We start from the raw sequence: 12,397 nt of genomic DNA on the forward strand, positions 1-12,397 counted from the left end.
TTTTGTTCATTGACCCTTACACAAATGTATAGAGTGTAGTAGCTAAGTCAGTAATTGTGTCTGTTTTGTCTTCACTTTTCTGTTGTTTTAGTCTGCAGTACGTCTTTGGAGAGCACACCTGGGTTGAATACTGGCCGACAAGAGAGGAAAGCCAAACTCGAGAATACAGGGAGCAGTACATCGGCATCTCTACGCTCCAGAATAGCCTCCTCAGAAGAGGATGTGCTACATAATTATATATAAACAACATTTGTTAGAAATTAAACATCATCTCTTGCATAATCTTAATACATCTAAAATAATATTGTTTGAGCTGAAATACTTTATTGGTTTTTTTTAAAGAAAGAAAAGAAAAAATGGTGACTTTAATTTTCAAAAAGTTCAATTTAGAATCCTGACTAACTAATACCCTGCAAGAATTTTCTTATAACTTTTTCAATTCTGAATCACAAATCCAACATTATCATTTGTTTTGTGTGATATTTCAAATCTGTATCTCATTTTAATAATCATAAGAAACTTTAAAGGAGAATTTCTGTATGTCTGAATAGACTAAACATTATACAAAAGAAAAAAATAATAAATGCGTTCAGATGATTATTCCTGGCATTTGCTTTCTGACAGGAGTTGATGTGGATGATAAAAGATATGGAAGAGGTATTGGGATAAATTACTTTCTAGAACATTCAAAAAGCAAAACCTCAAGAGGCCTGATGTGGAGCATCTCAAGTCTGGAAGCTTGTAGAAGAGGAATCTAACATCACACAGACGGGAAATTGATGTAGTCTATTGATTTTTTACTTACTGCCATCAGTCAACAGGGAAGGAAGGAGAGATACATTTTTTAATTTAAAATGGACAAAGTTCTCTTGCAGATATTAATAAACTGACTTAACGTTTTTTTGGGCACGCATCACCACCAACAACGCTAAATCAAGACAGAATTTCATTTATAGTGATAATTGGTCATTCTGAATGGATGAATGAGGCATTTTGGCAAGATTTTTAAAAATGGACTGTTCGTCGGATTGGTCCAAGACCTTGGGAGATTTGTCGCACTTGAACTTTGACTGGATTCGAGGAGTTTATGTGGTTGTAATAAAAATTGTAACAAATACTTCCCTCGCGGGTCAATTTGACTCCCATGTGAATGGGCAATGGGATTTTTTTTATTGGTCAAAAAACAAAAAAAAATCTGGCATAATCCAGAACACACACACACACACACAAATGAAGAAATTATACTAGAGAGCATCCCCAATGCAGAACACACACACACACACACACACACACATCAGTTTTTTTTCAATCAGTCACAATGCAGACTGCACTGCACATATATGAAGTTTACAATGCAGAACATGGTTTCATTGTTTGTATATATATATTTTATTGAGCAGATTATTGCCCAGTCAACACGTTGATCTCACAGTGATTTCTCCATATGACCACAATGTGAGTTCATAGTGAGCTAAAAGTGTAACCTCACAGCGCACTCGCTGTGTGCTCATTTTATGGCCACAATATGAGGTCACCCCAGCTATAAATGTTATTGGATTTGAACATTTTAGTTGAAAATGAAAATTAGGTTGACGTCTAAACATTTGATGTCAGGCTCCAACTTCATTAAACAACTCCACAAACAGCATTACCAGCTTCACTTATTACTAACCAGACTGACTTTATTTCTGTCAGACGTCTACAAAAGTTTTTATTGAGAATTAACAGAGGTTTAACTCTATAACAGTGATTAGTGTTTCCATTAGTTGGGCTCTTAACTCTTATTATATATTTTGTCTTTTTTGGCTGCTCTGACAGTGTGTTAGTCAAACACATTTGCAGCTGCAAAGAAAGCTAAAGTGAACTGAAATCAGGTGATGATGGTTACCTGGTGATGGTTTTATAATCATCATGAAATAACCTGTTTCACTGATGTCTTTTGAATCTAACAACTGTGTTGTACCATTAATATATTCTCATCACAAACCCTGTGTTACTGCAGCGTGAGGTCCAACAATATTATAACAATCAGTTAGAAGATTTTAACAAACATGAACATGAAAAATGAATCCACGGTGACACACAAAGATATCAAAAATCAGCACATGAATCTCAACAAGGGTGACAATATATATATATATATATTTTTAGATAAACAGATTAATTCATAACATCACTGAAAAGCTACTAAATGTCACAAAAAAAAAACAACAGCAAAAAATAAAAGCACATATTTAGAATTAAAATAATAGGACAATTCAGCTGAATAATTTATTCATGTTGCAATGCATGCTGGGAGTTTTGTACAACGATGGTACCCAGCATGCATTGCAGCAAGGTACTCTAGATTGTCACCATTGTTGAGATTCATACGTTGATTATTGATGTCTGTGTTTGTTATCTAACAGTAATTGTTCGTGCTCATGTTTGTTAAAATCTTCTAATTGATTGTTATAATATTGCTGGACCTCATGCTGCAGTAACACAGGGTTTGTGATGAGAATATATTATTGGTACTGTACAACACAATTGTTAGATTCAAACTACCTCAGTGAAACAGGTTATTTCATGATGATTATAAAACCATCAACAGGTAACCATCATCACCTGACCTCATTTCACTTTAGCTTTCTTTGCTGCTGCAAATGTGTTTGACAAACACACTGTCACTGCGGCCAAAAAAGATATAATACGAGTTAAGAGCCCAACTAATGGAAACACTAATCACTGTTATGGTGACTTCAAATGAAACACATTAGAGTTAAACCTCTGTTAATTCTCAATAAAACTTCTGTAGACGTCTGCCAGAAATAAAGTCAGTCTGGTTAGTAATAAGTGAAGCTGGTAATGCTGTTTGTGGAGTTGTTTAATCCTCCTCTGCTGAGATCTTCACAGATTTAATGTCTTCTTTTCTCTTCAGTTGATTTCATCTTAGGCTGTGTCTGAAGTCAGTTGTAGTTCTTGTGTTTCTGCTCGTCTTTTTTTCTGTTCTCTTCTTTCTTTCAGTGATTCTGCTTGTTAACAGGCTTATTAAGACTGATGACTTCATATTTAATATACACAGGTTTTGTGGCTCAGATAAGGTCCAGTTGTGGTTTATTTCTTTGCTCTCGGCTGACATGTGGCATTGCTATGGCCTGCTTGTGGCCCAGATCTGGCAAACAGGAGCGGCCCACCCAAGTGCCGTAATTCCACACTGCATGTGGGCCAGATCATCTTTCCACGTGTGCCAGATGTGGGCCGGATCTGGGCCGAAACAATGTTGCTATGTGGGTATATATATGTGTGTGTGTGTGTGTGTGTGTGTGTGTGTGTGTGTGTGTGTGTGTGTAATGTATAAATATAAAAAAAATTCAAATCTCTCAACATAGAAAATTGCAGTTTCCAGAAGAAGAATCGGGTCAGTGAACAGGAGCGTTTTGATAGAGCCTGTGAATCTGACATGGATTATGGTAAACGCACGTTCTCCTTTCTCAGCCATTGAGATCAAGTCTCACAGATCATGATGACAGTGACAATAATGATATAGCACATATGCTTGACAGTTTATAAAGTCAGAGTAGTGAAGATGGATCTGGCACTGGACACTGACAGTTACGACATGAAGGTGGAGCAGGTGCTGAAAGAAGGTACGGTTCAATATTCACTTGTGTCCATCAAAGTTTGAAGTACATGTTTTTAGAGCATGTAACTCTTGAACTGTGGTTGATGTATGGATGTCCCAGACTAATCTTTTCCTGTTCTGTCCTGTAGGCACTGATGATGATGCTGAGGGGAGAGTCAGACCGTTTTTGGCTCGTCCCAGTTGCAGAGAATATTTGGGATTGGTAGAAGGCAAGTCGTACCTCATCATGGGCCATGATGAGGTACGACTTTCATGGGCAATGTTGAACTGACAAACCAAGGAGAAAGGTAAGTGTCCACTGTGTGTCTGTGAATATCATGATTTGCCTGAGCTTAATTTATTTAATGTCTGTAGAATATTGTTCTCGGCTCAATGAAGGGGCAGTTGTTTTTTTTGTCAAAATGCATTTTAAATAACCTAGAATAGACTTGAATAAATTAAGAAATGCAGTTGATACCAAATGACTTGAATAGACAGCAAAATCCCCAGTGTTAAATTAACACTCCTCAGTGTACATATGTGTCAAGTCAAGTCAAGTCTAGTTTATTTATATAGCGCTTTTCACAATACAGATTGTATCAAAGCAGCTTCACAGTATTAAATTAAAATAATACATCAATGTTTGTTTCTAGTGGAAAACGTCCACGTTTGGTAATGCTGATCAATAGTATACCACACTACAGGGTGTTAAAATGAACACTGAAGCAGTGTTGAAGTTAATGAGATAATTAAGTGATTAAGTGATGTTTGAGCATTATTGAAGATACCTGATGTTAATCAGCAGAATCATTGAAAGAAAGAGACACAACAAGAACAGAAATAAGAGAAACAAGAACTACTGACTTCGAGCCATTACACATTATTGCACTTATTATTTTATCAGTTTGGCTTTATTTCTGTCATACATCTACACACGTTCTTATTTAGATTTAACAGAAGTTTAGATGGTAATGTTTTATGGAATGTTTCGTTTCAGGTCACCATTATGGTGATCGGTGTTTGCTTTAGTTGGGCTCTTGACCCTTTCCTTTTTTAACATTAGTTCTTCTCAAAAAACAAAAACAATTGGTTTCACCACCACTCAAAACCAAAATAAATAGTGTTCCAACCAATCACCGACAGGGGCGTTGTGAGGTTTTGCGCTCGTCCACGGCTGCCTATGACGGCTGCACGCGAAAACCTCACAACACCCTCCCCTGTCGGTGATTGGTTGGAACACTATTTATTTTGGTTTTGAGTGGTGGTGAAACCAACTGTTTTTGTGTGCAGATCTCAGAGCCTAGGCTGCCTACAGAGAAGCGTTTTTTTGCCGCCATGCTTATGGGGCGGGCAGCTAGCGGATCGTTAGGATTAGATGAATGTGATCATTTATGTTTGGGCCTGAAATCGCTGATACAACCTTTAACTTCAGTAAATCAGAGAAAAAGGAGTTTTCCCATTGCGTCTAGTGACGCAGTACCCGTTCCCGTTATCTCAGAGAACCAAGGTTACGTTAGTAACCAAGTGCGTTTTTGGACTAACAAGGAAGTTATCAGTTCTGAAACTTACAGAAAATTCTTATTGTATGATGTCAAAACCTCAAGTAAAATTCGATTTTTCAGTTCATGACCCATTTAAAGGAGGAAATATTCTGATAATAAGGCTGTAATTCTTAGAAAATGAAATATTGGCATAAGTGAACTTTGATATTTTGTAAAAGACAAAAAAAAGCTATTTTGTTTCTAAAATATTAATATATGAAAAACTATTGTCTGCCAAAACAAAGTTAGTGACGTAAGCATTATGCAGGAAGCTATTTGTGAAATCATAAAACTGAGAACACCCTATTAGACACCTGACAAAATATCACGTATTTTGACCTGTTATTAAAATGTTTTGTACAAGTGAAACTGAATTTGTGTTAAATGTTTGTCAAAAATGTATAAAAACCAACATGTATACAAAGGATTCTCCTTTTTTATCACTGTCGACATGCGTATAGTTCATTGACCCTTATACTAAAATGATGCATGTGCTTCGTAAATGCATACAGTGTAGTTAAGTTGGTAATTGTGTCTGTTTTGACTTGTTTTTAGTCTGCAGTACATCTTTGGAGAGCGCACCTGGGTTGAATACTGGCCGACAAGAGAGGAAAGCCAAACTCGAGAATACAGGGATCAGTACATCGGCATCTCTTTGCTCCAGAATAGCCTCCTCAGAAGAGGATGTGTTGTATAATTATCCCTGTCAACAACCTCACAGCTCATACTATGGTCACAATGTGAGTCACCCCAGCTAGAAATATTATTGGACGTGGGCTCCAACATCGCTCAGACGTCAAACGTTTGTTGAAAATTAAAATTGGGTTGACGTATAAACATTTGTTTGAAGTCAGGCTCCAACATCATTAAACAACTCCAAAAACACCATTATCAATGTAACGCTTTAATCCAATAGATCAAACTAGACAGCCAAAATGCAAAACCACGTGTACATATAAACACAAACAAATGATCATGCAAAATTGATACCAGAGATTAAACCCTGAAATGTGACTGGCTGGTATATGATAATAAAAACTTTATTATCAAAAAGTAGCCAACATACTTGATCACTGTATCTCTTGCTGTTCTCACCATAACAAACAGTTACAGCTGACAGAGAAAAACTAACATTAAAAAGTCAAGGCCAACGATCCCAACTAAAGCAAACATCTTAATGGTGACCATAGTGAGTGCGCTGTGAAGTTACACTTTTAGATCATTGTGACCACATCATGAGTATCCTGGGAGCTCAAATTGTTGACTGGGATATAAACAGCATTTGTTGATTACAGGAAATTAAACATAATCTCTTGCATGTTTGAGCTAAAATACTTGTAATTCTGTATTTTAAAAAAGGGGTGACTGAATGAAACGTGAAAATGTTTATTTTAGACTCCTGACTAATTAATCATGGTGTGATATACAGTGCCTTGCAAGAATATTCTAATAACACAAATCCAACATTATAATTTGTTTTGTGTGGTATTTTAAATCTGTATCTAATTTTTATAATCATAAGACAATGGGGTCGGAGCGCAAAAGAGACTCAAAATACTCTGTTGACTTTGATATTACATACAAGTGTCAAACATCATTCGATCCTGTTAAGTGTCTATTTTTTGTGTATACTCGCAATAAAAACAAAGTGTTGTGCTTTTTGCCAAATAAAGAAAAATAAACATGATGCAAGTTCTGCTTTCTCTCTGCCAGTGAAGTCCATTCTGAAACACGTCCGAAAATGAACTATAACTAAGCCAGTCAAACAGGCATACAGGCATGAAGCTTGAATTATATTCTTTTAAATGAAGTAATTTATATAAAAAAAACAAATATTCTCAGTTTATGTAATATGTATGAAAAGAGAGAGATGTCAGTCGTTCTCATCTCAGCTCATTATGTTTTAATGTGACCCTGCCCACGGAGAGCACAGTTATTCAAACGCAAATGATCTGAGGCATTCATGCAAACCTGTGAACACCCACAATCAGCTGGATAACACACACCGCCTGTAATCAGAGTCATGTACTTTACGACACTGTGAGGAATAATACTATCTTAATAATAATCCTGGAAAATTTACCTCAGAAGTGCTGCAAGTTTCATTTCGAGGAGCAACGGATCCAGCTGAGGAATAGGTCAGTTCTATATTTGCTTTGTTCTAATCGCAATAGTGTCTGTACACGCAAAAAGACTGTTTAAATATGAATCGCGTTTCTGTGTGTGAATGAATGAACAGCTTTTACCAAACTCTATTGCTATACTGAGATGAGTAAAAATCGACTAGAAAAATCGGATAGCAAACACTATGGAAAAACTCCTTTTCTCAAGAATATTGAAGCCTTTATTTTAAAACGTAGTGCAGCTGCACAGCGAGCACAGTGTAGGCTGTCTAAGTGCACTGATTGGCTGGGCTGCGGAAACTGCACAAACCTATGGTGAAGCAGAATGGGCATGGCCAAACCGCCAAAGCGTGCCAGAATGGGCATGGCCGCTGACTATATAAGCGACCCATTCTCGCCATAGAATCAGATTTAATCTCCTTCAGCGACGACCCATCTCTCTGCATCTCATCGCTGACTTCTCCAGAAAAGAAGCGGTAACACTTTATAATAACTGCACGCTATTAATCATTAGTTAAGCATTAGTAAACAGTTAATTCGTAATTTATAAAGCATTAATAGACATTAATAAGCAGTTTATAAATACAGTTATAAATGATTTGTTCTTGATTTTTAAGCATATCTATAATGTGTTTAATAATTGTATTTTCATACTTTATTAATGATCAATTTATCATTTCTAAATGAAGTATAGCATTTTTTACAAAGCGGTTATTTAGGAGTTGTCAGTGGTTCATAAGATCACTTAGAAAGTGTAAGTAAATGATTAATAAACTGTTTAAATATATTATTATTCAGACATATAGTAATAGTTACTTAGTGTGTTAATAAATGTTTTATTAACATATATTTCTACTGTAATTCAGGGTTAATTCAGGTAGTTATAATGCATTTAGTAGTGGTCAGTTAACTATTTTTGTGAGCTCATCTAAAGTGAGGACTAGTTATGCCTTGTAAAGCATTTATAAAGGAGATTTAAAGGCTGTTAAATATTTCTATGTTCTGTATCGCTGTGTGTGTTTGTTTCCTTTTTCTGTTTAGAAGAAAACTGAGCCTTTAAATCTCCTTTATAAATGATTTATAAGGCATAAATAGTCCTCACTTTAGATGAGCTCACAAAATAGTTAACTGACCACTACTAAATGTTTTATAACTCCCTGAATCTACTACATTTACTTACACTTTCCAAGTGATCTTATTAATCACTGACAACACCTAGTTTGTAAATAATGGTAAATAATGTAACTGGTTTGTAAATAATGCAATACTTCATTTAGAAATGATAAATTGATCATTAATAAAGTATGAAAATACAATTATTAAACACATTATAGATATGCTTATAAATTAAGAATAAAGCATTTATAGCTGTATTTATAAACTGCTTATTAATGTCTATTAATGCTTTATAAATGAATAAATAACTGTTCAGTAATGCTTAACTAATGATTAATAGCATGCAGTTATTATAAAGTGTTACCAAAGAAGCTTCTCTCATCGTTGATCCAGCCCAGCAGTGGAACGCAGAGACCTGCAACAGCAGCTCAGCGACCGGCGGCTCCTGATCAGTTCCTGACTGCAGTTCCCTGTAGCAATCCGGCAGAGTATCCTTTTTCTAAACAAGCATTCACAAAAAGAGCAAGCGGCATTGATTCAAATGCGGTGTCCGGTCTGTAATTCATGTGGGGCCCTCCTGCATTCATCCAATTCATCCTGCCTCGGCTCTGAGCACGCCAAAGCAGCGCTCACTAAGGGCGGCTGTTCTTACTGCGAGAATATGCCGCTCTGCGCTCGCGGCTAGCTCTCTTTACGTTGGAGAGCGACCTCGCCCCTTGCGCCCTCCCATTTCCAGCCCTCCTCGAGCCACGGAGGATGAAACGGCGGGGTCAGAGGATTAACGAGCGTCCTGAGGCAAGCAAACTCATGCCGGGTCCGTCCCCGCATGCCTTGCTCCCTCCAGAGAGCGAGTCTTCACCAGTTCTGTTCACGAAGACGGACCAGCGCCTAGGGCTGGGCGATATATCGCATGACATTGTTATGCGCATCTCGTCAGTAAAGCCGGTTCCTTGATTAGTAGTAAATCGCCTTCACCTGCTTTCAGATGGAGCGGCATTTACTACAAAGAGCCGTAGTTAACTGACAAGCTGAGCCATATCGCATTAATTATCACGGACGTATCGCTGCGATAATTAATGCGATATGGCTCAGCTTGTCAGTTAACTACAGCTCTGTGTAGTAAATGCCGCTCCATCTGAAAGCAGGTGATGGCGATTTACTACTAATCAAGGAACCGGCTTTACTGACGAGATGCGCATAACAATGTCATGCGATATATCGCCCAGCCCTATCAGCGCCCCTCACTCGAAGCGGGCGGCCTCATCTCGTTCGGCAGATTGGTGGAAGATATGGATGACAGTGTGTCAGTGGCGGCGTCTGAGGTCGAGGAGTGGTCGGACTCAACCGTTAATTTGAGCAAATTAGCAAATTTCCTCTTCCAAACACCTGGGCGGCCAGGTCCCCGAGTCACGGCAGCCCGCCTCCAGACTTCATTCACATCCCCAATGTGTCAAAACGGGTAGTGAACATAATAAACCAAGGTTACTCGCAAAAACAGGTGACCGGGTCCCCATCAACAGCGGCCCGTCCCCAGACTTCATTCAGCCCCTAGCCACTCGGGCCGATGCCTGGCAAGCCATCCCCGATGTGTCAGGATGGGTAATGAACACAATAAAGCAAGCAATCAATTGGTTCGCAGACCCCCACTCTTTCATGCAGTGGTCAAGACACGCCAGACCGCGCTCTCTCTATTCAACAGTTAGCTGCTTCATTCAAAGCTGGCTCCCTCGCACCCCTCATAACATTTCAAAGGGCACTGGGCCTCATGGCCTCTGGTTAGCGCGTCCTCGCTGCTTCGCCATAGGTTTGTGCAGTTGCCGCAGCCCAGCCAATCAGCGCGCTTAGACAGCCTGCACTGTGCTCGCTGTGCAGCTGCACTGCATTTTAAAATAAAGCCTCAATATTCTCGAGAAAAGGAGTTTTCCCATAGCGTTTACAACGCAATACTCGTTCCCTTATCTTTCAGAGAACCGAGGTTACACTAGTAACCGAGTACATTCTCCCACCAATCAAAAAAAATCAATGCACTATAGCTTCCGAAGCCGATTTTTCCCCCCTTGTATTATTATTTTTTATTTTTTTATTTTTTTACTCAGTATGATTTAAAATGTAGCGAAGTACAATACTTCAAACAAAAGTAAGTAAAAGTAAAATTACTGATTTAAAAAAAACTAGCCTAAACTGTTAGACCTTACCAGTTTTTTGTTTTGTTTTTTTTTACAGTAAAATACTGGCAACACTGTTCTGATATTGTCCGAAATTGGCCTTTTTTTACAGCAAGGGTTAACAGTGTACTTTAAAACAAAAGTACACAAAAAAATACTCAATTACGTAACGCGTGTAAATGTAATTTGTTACTTTCCACCTCTGCTGATCACCAAACATTAAACAGCATATAAATCAAAACATGGCTAACATGAAATTTTGGCCTATGAAAAGGAAACAACTAAAGCATTAGGGTTGTTGATGGACTCGATCTACTGCATCTGTTTTGATCATCGGTCTGAAGTCTTCAAAAATGTGATTTTATCCGATTTTTGTTCAAAATGTTGCTTTTTTAAATGAAACTTACCCACATTCAAATGTTGATTAAAAAAACAGGATACATGAAGCTATTTTTGATTTATTTATTTTTTTAAAGCAAGCTCTGTTATTTTGATGCAGACTGCACATATATGAAGTTTACAATGCAGAACATGGTTTCATTATCCTGGCAAGCCAGACCTACATCAAGATGTTGGGTCTGGCAACTCACCATAGACACGGCTCAATCCGAGGGGCGGGATAAACGGCTGTCTTTCAAATTCCCTCTGCACGCAATAGGACAGCGCTTCAACCAACCAGAACGTTTTCCCAACAGCGGAGCTAGTTGATAGATTCAACTTTTGCCATATCTGGCCGGCAAAACTACGAACACATCTTCCTTTTTTTAAGAATGACTTAAGTGCCGTTCTTTGCTCTTTTCTCAAAGAAAAACTTAACTCCAAGTCCTCCAGAGTCGCGGACAAAGCTGATTCGAAAGATGTTCGCCAGCAGCAGCCGTCATGCTTTGTTTTCAAGTAGCAGGGAACCGTTGCAAGTCTGTCGTCATATGTTAAGCCCGCCCCACCTACTCTCTACACGACGTGATTGGCCTGACCCAATTTAGGTTTTTGCAGCTCGAAAGTCAATGGAGAGTTGCTAGACTGCCCTGGCTGCAAAATACATTTTGCTGCCGCTAGGGTGCGTCTAGATTTCTAGGCTATGGTTTCATTGTTTGTATATATGTATGTATATATATATATATATATATATATATATATTTATATATATATATATATATATATATATATATATATATATATTTTTTTTTTTTTTTTGTTTGTTTGTTTTTTTTTTTTTTTTTTTTTTTGAGCAGATTATTAAATGACAATATATATGCATGACATACATGGAGAACATCACAACCTACTGTTTTCTTTTTTAACATCCATAGAAATTAATGAATAAAAATTATATAAAAATAACCGGAACATCATCCTTATCCCTATACCCATCCTAAAGTACCCCACAAAAAAATAAAGGGAAAAAAATCCAAAGAAGGGACAGTCTCAACAAAGGAGTCTCTGAGAGGAGTGTTACTTTTTTTCCAGGAGTAGAAAGGACATCAAGTCCTTCAACCAAGAAAAATTTGGAGGGGGCAAGAGGATTTGCAATGCAACAATATTCCTCTTCTGGCTGCCAATGAAGCAAAAGCAACAGTATCTGCATGGCGCTTGTTGTACAATCCATTAACAGGTTACTCCAAAAATTGCAATTATTGGGCAGGGTTTCACAGAAACATTAAGAGCCTTTGACAAAAAAGAAGACCAGAATGAATACAATTTCGGACAAGTATGAAATGCATGAGTATGATCTTCTGGGGACAGTGAACATTTGCACCTCTCAACTGAATATGATTTAAACGAGCACAGATGCGGACAGAATTCATTTTAGCTGGAGCATTATTCCACAGCTCCTCATCAAGGTTTAGT

The 12,397-nt window shown here is 37.8% G+C and overlaps 1 long non-coding RNA gene across 1 annotated transcript; it reads left to right on the top strand.

The window, feature by feature from the left end:
• The first annotated feature begins 3,376 nt into the window (after positions 1 to 3,376).
• LOC307154081 lies at positions 3,377 to 3,852 on the top strand. Its single transcript, XR_013820266.1, has 3 exons — positions 3,377 to 3,452; positions 3,546 to 3,629; positions 3,754 to 3,852. It is a non-coding gene; the product is annotated as an uncharacterized lncRNA (long non-coding RNA).
• Positions 3,853 to 12,397: the final 8,545 nt, after the last annotated feature.

This window comes from Squalius cephalus (assembly GCF_949319135.1).
Source record: "Squalius cephalus genome assembly, contig: scaffold_83, whole genome shotgun sequence".
Classification (NCBI taxonomy): Eukaryota; Metazoa; Chordata; class Actinopteri; order Cypriniformes; family Leuciscidae; genus Squalius; species Squalius cephalus.